Source organism: Pinus tabuliformis, chromosome 4_1 (genome assembly GCF_031772625.1).
Source record: "Pinus tabuliformis cultivar Carrire ecotype Pingquan chromosome 4_1, CPIR1, whole genome shotgun sequence".
In the NCBI taxonomy this organism is placed as follows: Eukaryota; Viridiplantae; Streptophyta; class Pinopsida; order Pinales; family Pinaceae; genus Pinus; species Pinus tabuliformis.
The window spans coordinates 470740226-470749716 of NC_142303.1; positions in this window are offsets into that span (position 1 = coordinate 470740226).

A 9491-nucleotide genomic window follows, 5' to 3' on the forward strand; every position below is an offset into this window, starting at 1 on the left:
TGCACATAATTCCCACCTTGGCACGCTTGCCTCACCTAAACCGGCACTTAAAGTCCAAAACTGCACCTTAGAAGTGCTACGCATGAGATATGCGTAGTCTTCTTTTACCCCTGCGCAGTTTTCCCTTCCTCTTGTGCGTATGAGTGAATGCGAAGATGAGTTGTTTCAAATGAGCCTTGCGTCCCCATATATATACGCAAGTCTTGTTGGTGATACGTGGGGTGTGCAGCCTTAAGGCCGACCCCCAAAAGTCATAACAATGCGCCCTCCAAACATCTTGCAAGTCGGCTTGCAAGTCTTCGTTCCAACGCATATAAACTTCGGTTCATACTCCAAGTGTTGTCGCAAGTGTTCGTCCTTCGTCGCATTTTGTCGCAATTGTGGCGCCCGCCCGTCGCACTTCCGCACGCCCGTCGCACCAACGTGCGCCCGTCGCACCTGGCGCCCGTCGCACCTGGCGCCCAACCGCACCATATTTGCGAAGGCCTTACAACCCCGACTTATCTACCAGTAGAAACATACCATTCTTCTTTTGTTATGTACGTGGGGTACTTTGGGTGCCTTAAGGTTTAAAAGTGTATCAATTCAAAATGTAGGCGGGACCCTTCTTACTCCTCCATCAAGCCCTTATCAAATGATTGAGAATGCCTTTCCCTTATACATATGGGGCATCCCCACGTGGATGCTACCTCTTTTTTTTTTGGAATACGTAAGAAATGGACTTTTTATTTAAGTACAGTGATGTGTGGTTTGACGGTAAGTCACATGGGTGAAGCCTGGGCAGACCGAAGTTCAAATCTCATTGAGTACAATGACCTACTGTGGTGGCAGCGAGAGGGGCAGATTCCCCTTTCCCGTGAGTCTGCTCTTGCTAAAATCATAGGAACTTAGTATACCCGACTTGCAGGTGGTTGGTTATGCTCTTGGTGTTATAGTGGCAGCTATGAGGTTTGATCCTTGGTCTCCCATAGATTAGGCCTGGTAGTTACCGATTCACCATGTGGTTAAAAAAAAATAATAGACTTTTCATTTAAAGTGAAACCTTTTCCTCCTTCGGTATTTAATAAACATGCTATCACCTTGCGCTCCGAGTTCATTACATGTTAGAGCAAATTTTAAAGATAAAAGGCCAACATAGTATCCTAACGAGTCTTCATGACTTGATTAGATTGGACACTTGTTATTTTTATTTTCTATTGAAATGGGAAAGAGAAATCTAAAGGAATATTAAATTTAAATATTATTTATTTATTTGTTATGACTTAAATCATTTTTGAAAGTTGAATTTTTAAATATTATTTTAATTTTACATATATCTGAAAAAGAGACAAGGTTATATATATTTATAAAGTTGTTACAGGATTTTAATATCTAAAATACACTTTAAGTATATATAAAAATTACCATTTCAATTATCAAATTTACTTTATTTTAATTTCTACGATATTTAATATTAATTTTTTCATTTTATTTTTTTCTTTAAATTTATGTATTTTGTTAAACTTATATGTATTTATTAAAAGAAAGATAAAAGTATGTAAATATATTTATTTATTATTTTTTTCTAATTAATTATATGATTAAAAATTAAAATTTTAAATTTTATATACAATTATGTTTTAATTTTATAATTAATTATTTTTTATATTAATATAAAAAAAATAGTTTCATAAAAATTAATATGTGAAATAATATTAAAAGTTAAAAAGTTTCATAATTAATTATTACTATATATCAAAATATTATTAAAAAAGGTTAATATTTCTAAAATATTTTTATCATCAAAATAAATGGGATTATATAATTAGTAATCATATAGAAGGTTGTTACTATAATAAAGATCAATTGCACTATTAAGTACTCAATCACATATTAAGTTGGTTGATCTAATTCACTTGTTGATATTTCCAATAGAATAAAAAAATATATTTTATGTTATTTTGATTGCAAAATAACATAAAATTGCTCGACAAATGTACTTAAAAAAAGGCCAAAATATCTAATAATTCAACTAAACTTTGTCTATTTGTTTATTATTATAGATATCCCATATACACCCATATTAAATTATTCTTTAAAAATATTTGTTACAATACTTCTAAAATTTTAAGTTTATAAAATATCAGAATCATTTATGATTGGATTTATTAAAAAAATCAAATATATAAATAAAATTTTAAAGCAAATCAAACAATTCTTTTACCTTTTTAAAAATTTCATCAACCAAATTTATCTTATTAAACATTATTGTATGTGTGAACTAGGAGAATTGGCAACTAGAACAACCCTTAAACTACAAGTAATCAACAACATACAAACAATTTTATTGTTTCGTCTAGGCATTTGAAATGAAACAATTCTTTTACCTTTTTAAAAATTCCATCAACCAAATTTTATCTTATTAAACATTATTGTATGTGTGAACTAGGAGAAATGACAATTAGAACAACCCTTAAACTACAAGTAATCAACAAAATACAATCAATTTTATTGTTGTGTCGAGGTATCCAATATCTTTATGAGACCAATAAGTTTAACAAATAATAATATTATTTTTTCCTAATTATAGCTTAAATCTTTTTTGAAATATCATAGTATTTGTTTTATCTTAGTTATAATAACATCTTACTTTTTGCATAAGAGGCAGGTACTAAATATCAATGTTGCATATTACACTTGTTAATGTGGTTGTACTAGTTGAGCGGAGAGGCACTCTACAACTCAATATAGGGGTAATGTGTAGATGTAATGTAAGAAAGTTTGTAAACATTTTTACATGTTGGATTAATATGTTGAATTCATATTAATTTGTCCAATTTATAATACCTAAATTCTATTAACATGTCGGTTAAAGTTGATATAGAGCCCAAGGGAGATGTTGTCACCATGCGCCAATACCATGGCTGATCAATACAACATGCCCAAAAGCTATATGTCATTTCACACTCAAAATATTTTATTTGAATTTAATTTTATAACACTTTTTTATTAAATTTAAAAGAATAAATATTATAGTTAATTTTGAGATATTTTTTACACCTCTATCACATGAAAATATATAAGATATAAATAGTAGCTATAAATGAAGATCCCTTTCACCATATAAATCAAAATAATAATTTTGTAACCATATTTAAATTTCATTAATAAGCACAAAAAACCTTAATACTTACAATATAACTAGATTTTTAACCATGGATAGTCACCACCACTTTACGGTGGATATTATTAACCATACCATATCATGGGCCAATATGATGGCTCATCAATACCCCATGCCCAAAAACCATCCCTTATTTCACAATCAAAATAATACTTACAATTAACAAGACTTTTAACCATGGACACACACCCCATGTAGCTGTGGATATTATTAACCATACCATACCATGGACCAATACCATGTCTCATCAATACCACATACCCAAAATCCATATCTCATTTCACAATCAAAATATTATATAAATAAATTTGTTTAATTTTATTTTATTACATTTTTGGGCCAAGAGATACTCTCCAACACAGTATGAAGAGTTGTAATGCTCAATTATATTATGTTATCTAAACATTTTAATCGGAACAAATTACATAAAAATAAAAAATAATATTATTAATTAAAGATTTTGACGGAGTGAAATTATATAAAAATAAAAATTAAACTAAAAAATAAAATTAATAATTAAACCAACCTATTTTCAAGAACAACCCAATTGGTTAATCCTAAAAATATGAAATTATTAAAACTTGAAAAAACTGAAACAATAAATTAATTAATACATAATATAAATACGGATTGTACAAAGTTTTACTATTGAAATTGGCTCACAATACACCTATCCCTTATTCACTCGTGTTGAAACACGAATGTTACAAAGTTTTACTATTGAAATTGGCTCACAGTACACCTATCTCTTATTCACTAGTGTTGAAACACGAATGTTTTATTAACGTTAATCAGTGTTACATCTATCTCTTATTCACCCGTGCTGAAAGAATATTTTATTGGCGTTAATACATCCTGGTTGCGGGCAATACACCAAAGCCATTTTTGTCATGTCGAGGTCTTCTAACCCAAGAATTTTAATATCCATTTAAAAATCAAATGAGATGAATTTTGACATTTTAATTATTGACAATGTACTTTATCAGCAGTAGAGATCATATTTGTGAGCGAGCAGCCAGTATTTAGAAAGTAGAGTGCTCACATTTGTCGGTAGCCATTAAAGCTGTGAATCTGTTCCTAAATCTTTCAAATCTTTCGACTGCGGTTACTGCTCCTTTGTTCTGTAGCCATTAAAGCTGCGAATCCATGTCCTAAATATTTCAAAGTTTTCGACTGCGGTTACTGCTCCTTTGTTTGAAAGGCTTGATAGAAAAATATCTGCGGAATGCAGGTATATCTCAGGTGAATATAAAGGCAAGATTTCACATTCTGAAGGTATTCTTCAAATACTAACCATTCTACAGCTACGATTTTGGGAATGGATTCTGTGTTAAAATATACGTTTTCCTTTTAGTTTTTCCCCTGAAAATTAATTGGTATGTATGTTTGAAATGGAATGTCTTGCAGATGGAGGATGTAAAAATTAGAAAAAAAAATTGTTGGAATTATTATGTAATTATTTTTTACACAATTAAAATAGGGTTAAAGGCAGAAGTCTATAGGGAAAAAATATGTAGATGACACTAATGTCATCTAGTCTCACGGCTGAGTTAGATCTCTTCTTTGATCATTTCAATAGTCAATCCTCTGCCATTAAATTCACTAAGGAACAAGAAGTCGATGGTTGCCTCCCTTTCCTTGATATTCTTATCTCTAAGAATAATGATGGTTCCCTCTCCCACTGAGTTTTTCTTAAGAAAATGTTGGGTATTTTTGAAGGGGAAAAATACCAAAAACCAAATATTCAAACACACAGAGGCAATGCTCTGTTTCTTTTGCTCCAGGATCTTTTGTGCACACAGAAGACTTAAAAAAAATTTCACTGAGGAACAGAGGATTTCACCATAAAATATTTCTATTCATTAAAACAAAAACAAAAAAAAACATTCACTGTGTCTCCATATGAGAATTTACACTGCTGGAAAAATTCCCATTAACATTTACTGGTGTAAAACCTCCATTCACATTTACTGGTGTAAAACAATTTTACATACTGCTGTAAAAGCAAAACTTACACGGGCTTACAAAATTCGCTCCACCATTTTCTTTATGCACTTGCAAAACCACACATGGTTTTCTTACACCTCTGTTTTACTATGCCTCACAAAAACATTACAAAAGACATTTGTGCACTGCTGTGCATACATCCTCTGGTTCTTCTTTTCGCTGCTGCGAACACCTTACATTTTCCTCCCGTGTGCGATACATGTAAATAAAAGTCAACACACACAAAAAAACTTATTACATACGTTTTTTTTTACATTTAATACATGTCGTATGTAAATATATAAAAAAAATAAAACGTGCCCATAACGAAATTTATGATATCCACCTAAAACTATGAGAAATACCATGTGCCGTAAGGAAATAAAAACAAACTACCTACTTCCTACGAACAACAATAAAAACATTAAATTTCCTCGCGGCGGTCAACCCATAAACCTTTCACTCCACGCAAAACATTGAATTGATGTGGGTTCGTATGCAGCTCCAGGTGATCAACGGCGGAGAAAAGTGGAGCAGATCCGACGGTGGATAACCATATCGGAAGACCAACAAGCGCTGAACGTTAACCTCCGAGAAGATGACGTTGCGTTACGTCAGGGGTCAACCACGCGTCAGCTCCATATTTTCTCGGAGCTCCTTGCCGGATTATTCCTTCTGCCTGAAATCAACCCGAGAGCTTTCCGGCGAGGTTTATTGACCGGTTTCTGGCAGCTGCGTTGAAATTAGATTTCAACACTCCCCTTTAATTTCAACAGCTGGGCATTCGGTCATACCCAGACACTTTCTCAAAAATTCAAAGCTTTTCCGATCCAATGGCTTTGTCAAGATGTCTGCTACCTGTTCTTGAGTCCTGCAATGTTCTAGGACAATTTCTCCATTGTTCACCAATTCTCTGATGTAGTGAAACCTGGTATCAATGTGTTTCGTTCTCTTATGAAACACTGAATTCTTTGACAATGCAATAGCTGAGCTATTGTCACAAAAGATCACTGTCGCTTTTACCTGCTCTTGGCCTAAGCTTCTCAACATTCTTCTCATCCACACTCCTTGACATGCTGCTGCTGTAGCTGCCACATATTCAGCCTCTGCTGTAGACAATGCTACAATGGACTGCTTCTTAGAAGCCCATGAAATGGCTCCTGAACCCATATGAAAAACATAACCGGAAGTGCTCTTCCGATCATCTACACTTCCAGCCCAATCACTGTCTGTGTATCCAACCAAATCTGAATGTTCTGAGGTATGATATAAGATTCCAAACATTTTGGTACCTTTCACATACCTCAAAATTTTCTTTGTTGCCTGCCAATGTGCCTCCTTCGGCCTCTCCATGAACCTGGAAATTAAACTAACAGCATACATTAAATCAGGCCTAGTTGCTGTTAAATACATAAGACTGCCCACAATGCTTTTGTACAGGCTAGGATCAAAATCCTTGCTGCTGTCCTCTCTGCTGAGCTTTAATCCCATTACTGTGGGAGTGATTGCTGCCTTGCATTCTTCCATCTTAAATCTGCCCAAAACTTGATTTACATATCTTGCTTGAGATATAAAAATTCATTTTTCATTTTGATCTACTTCTATGCCTAAGAAGTATCTCAAGAAACCCATATCAGTCATTTCAAATTCATCCTTCATGACTGATTTAAAATTCTTAATGAGCTGATCATCATTACTTGTGAAAATAACATCATCAACATATAAGACCACAATCAAAATCTTACCATCCTTTTCTTTGATGTAGACTGTGGGTTCTCCTTCACATTTGTCAAATTCATTATCCAATAGATATGAATCTATCCTGCTGTACCATGCTCTTGGCGCTTGCTTCAGCCCATAAAGAGCTTTCTTCAATTTGCACACTTTGTGCTCTTCACCTTTCTTCTCATAGCCGAGAGGCTGTTCAACATAAACCTCTTCTTTTAACACTCCATTTAGGAATGCTGATTTCACGTCCATTTGGTAGACTTTCCATTTATTTTGAGTTGCTATGGACAACACTGCTCTCACGGTTTCCATTCTTGCAACCGGTGCGAAAGTCTCCTCATAATCTCTCCCATATTGCTGCTTGTACCCTTTGACAACCAGCCTTGCCTTGTGCCTTTCTATCTTGCCTTCAGCATTGCTCTTGGTCTTGTAGACCCATTTCACACCAATAACTTCTTTGCCTTTTGGTAACTCAACCAAATCCCATGTTTTGTTTCTCTCTATGGCATTCATCTCCTCATCCATAGCTTCTATCCATTTCCTATCTTTGATTGCATCCTCGAAATGAATATGATCATCAACATGACAATACAAGGCAAATAAGGAATTCATTCCTTCATCATAAATGTCACTTAGATTTCTAAACTTCTTACCTCTTTCACTTGGTGTGCAAGTGCTTGAAGATGCACTTGAATTTCCTCCTTGTGGTGTGCTTGGAGAAGCACTCTCATTGATCCTCAATGGTGTCCCTTGCTGTCCTTGTGTTGGCGCTGCTGTTTGGGGATTCATTTCAGCCACCTCCTCTTCATCTTCATCGTGAGACAAACAGTTTTTGACATTCACTGTTTTCTCTATGCTTCCATCCCAAGCTTCCTCTTCAATGAATTGAACATCTCTGCTGACAAAGAACTTCTTGGTAGATGGAATGTATAGCCTGTAGGCTTTGGATTCATCACTGTATCCAATGAAGATGCATTTCTCCCCTTTGCTGTCCAACTTCCTCCTTAGCTGATCCGGAATGTGTGCATAGGCCACACACCCAAAAACTCTCATGTGGGTGACACTTTGCTTTCTCCCACTCCATGCCTCTTTTGGCACCTTGTTCATCACTGCTTTTGTAGGACACCTGTTCAATATATAAACTGCACAATGTACAGCTTCAGCCCAATACTCATTTGGCAAATGCTTTGCCTTCAACATGCTCCTTGCCATATCCATGATGGTCCTGTTCTTCCTTTCAGCAACTCCATTTTGCTGCGGAGTGTACCTTGCTGTAAACTGTTTGTGAATTCCATTTTCTCTACAAAATCTTAGGAATTCCTTGGAGATATACTCACCTCCTCTATCAGTTCTCAAAACTTTTATATGCAGCCCGCTTTGGTTTTCAACAAATGCCTTGAAATTTTGGAATTTCTCAAACACTTCACTTTTGTTTTTAAGGAAATATATCCAAGTCTTTCTTGTACAGTCATCAATGAATGTTAAGAAATATAGGCTGCCAGCTAATGATGGAGCTTGCATTGGTCCACATAAATCTGAGTGGATGATCTCTAAGGGTGCCTTTGCCCTTATGCTCTTCCCTGATGGAAAACTTTCTCTGTGTTGTTTTCCCAAAATGCAGCCTTCACATAGGCTGTCCGGTTTCTCTATCAATGGTAATCCTTTTACCATTCCTTTTCTGCTCAACAAATATAGACGTCCAAAATTTAGATGCCCGAATCTCAAGTGCCATAACCAATTTTCATCCTTTGGCACGCTTTGGAAGGCCTCTTGGGTGACTGCTGCAATTTCACCTTTGTTTTTCATGTCTGCCCGGATCCTGAGAGGGAACATCCTATTCCTTGTCATCTTCACTTCAGCAATGCATCTTTTGCTGGGTGGTATATCCATGATGGTGCACACATCATTTACAAAGTAAACATTGTAACCCTTTTGGATAAGCTGTCCAACACTCAATAGGTTACATTTCATTCCGGGGACATAGTAGACATCTGCTATGGTTTTCCTTTCTCCTTGTTTTGTAAATATTTTTACCTCCCCTTTTCCCATAACAGACACTTTACTATCAGTTCCTAGTGTGACCTCTGATTTCAAATTCTGATTTAAGGCTGAAAAGAGGGCTATATTCCCTGTCATATGGTTGCTGCAACCTGAGTCTAAAAACCATATGTCTTCACTATGTGTTTCAGCCATGTTACAAGCTAACAGGACATTATTTTGACTGCTGTTTTCTCTTGTAACATTTGCATTTTGTCTACTATTCATATCATGCTGTTTCTTTCTACAATCACTTGCATAATGTCCATACTTTTTGCAGTAATAGCATTGAACATTAGATTTATCATACCTTTGTCCTTGAGCATGATATTGTCCTCCTTGTTGGCTGCTGCCTTGGCCTTGGTTCTGATTTGGATTGCTGCCTCTTCCTTGTGAATTTGCTGGGCTGTTCTTTCCACCTCTGTTCTGGCTTCTGCCTCTTCCTCTCTTGTTTCCTCTGCCTTGACCTCTTCCTCTTCCAAAGGACATCTGGGTCTTGAAGGCTTGCTCAAGAGATGAGTTTTCATTCCTACTCAACCTCTGCTCATGTGTTATCAGTGATGCATGTAGCTCATCA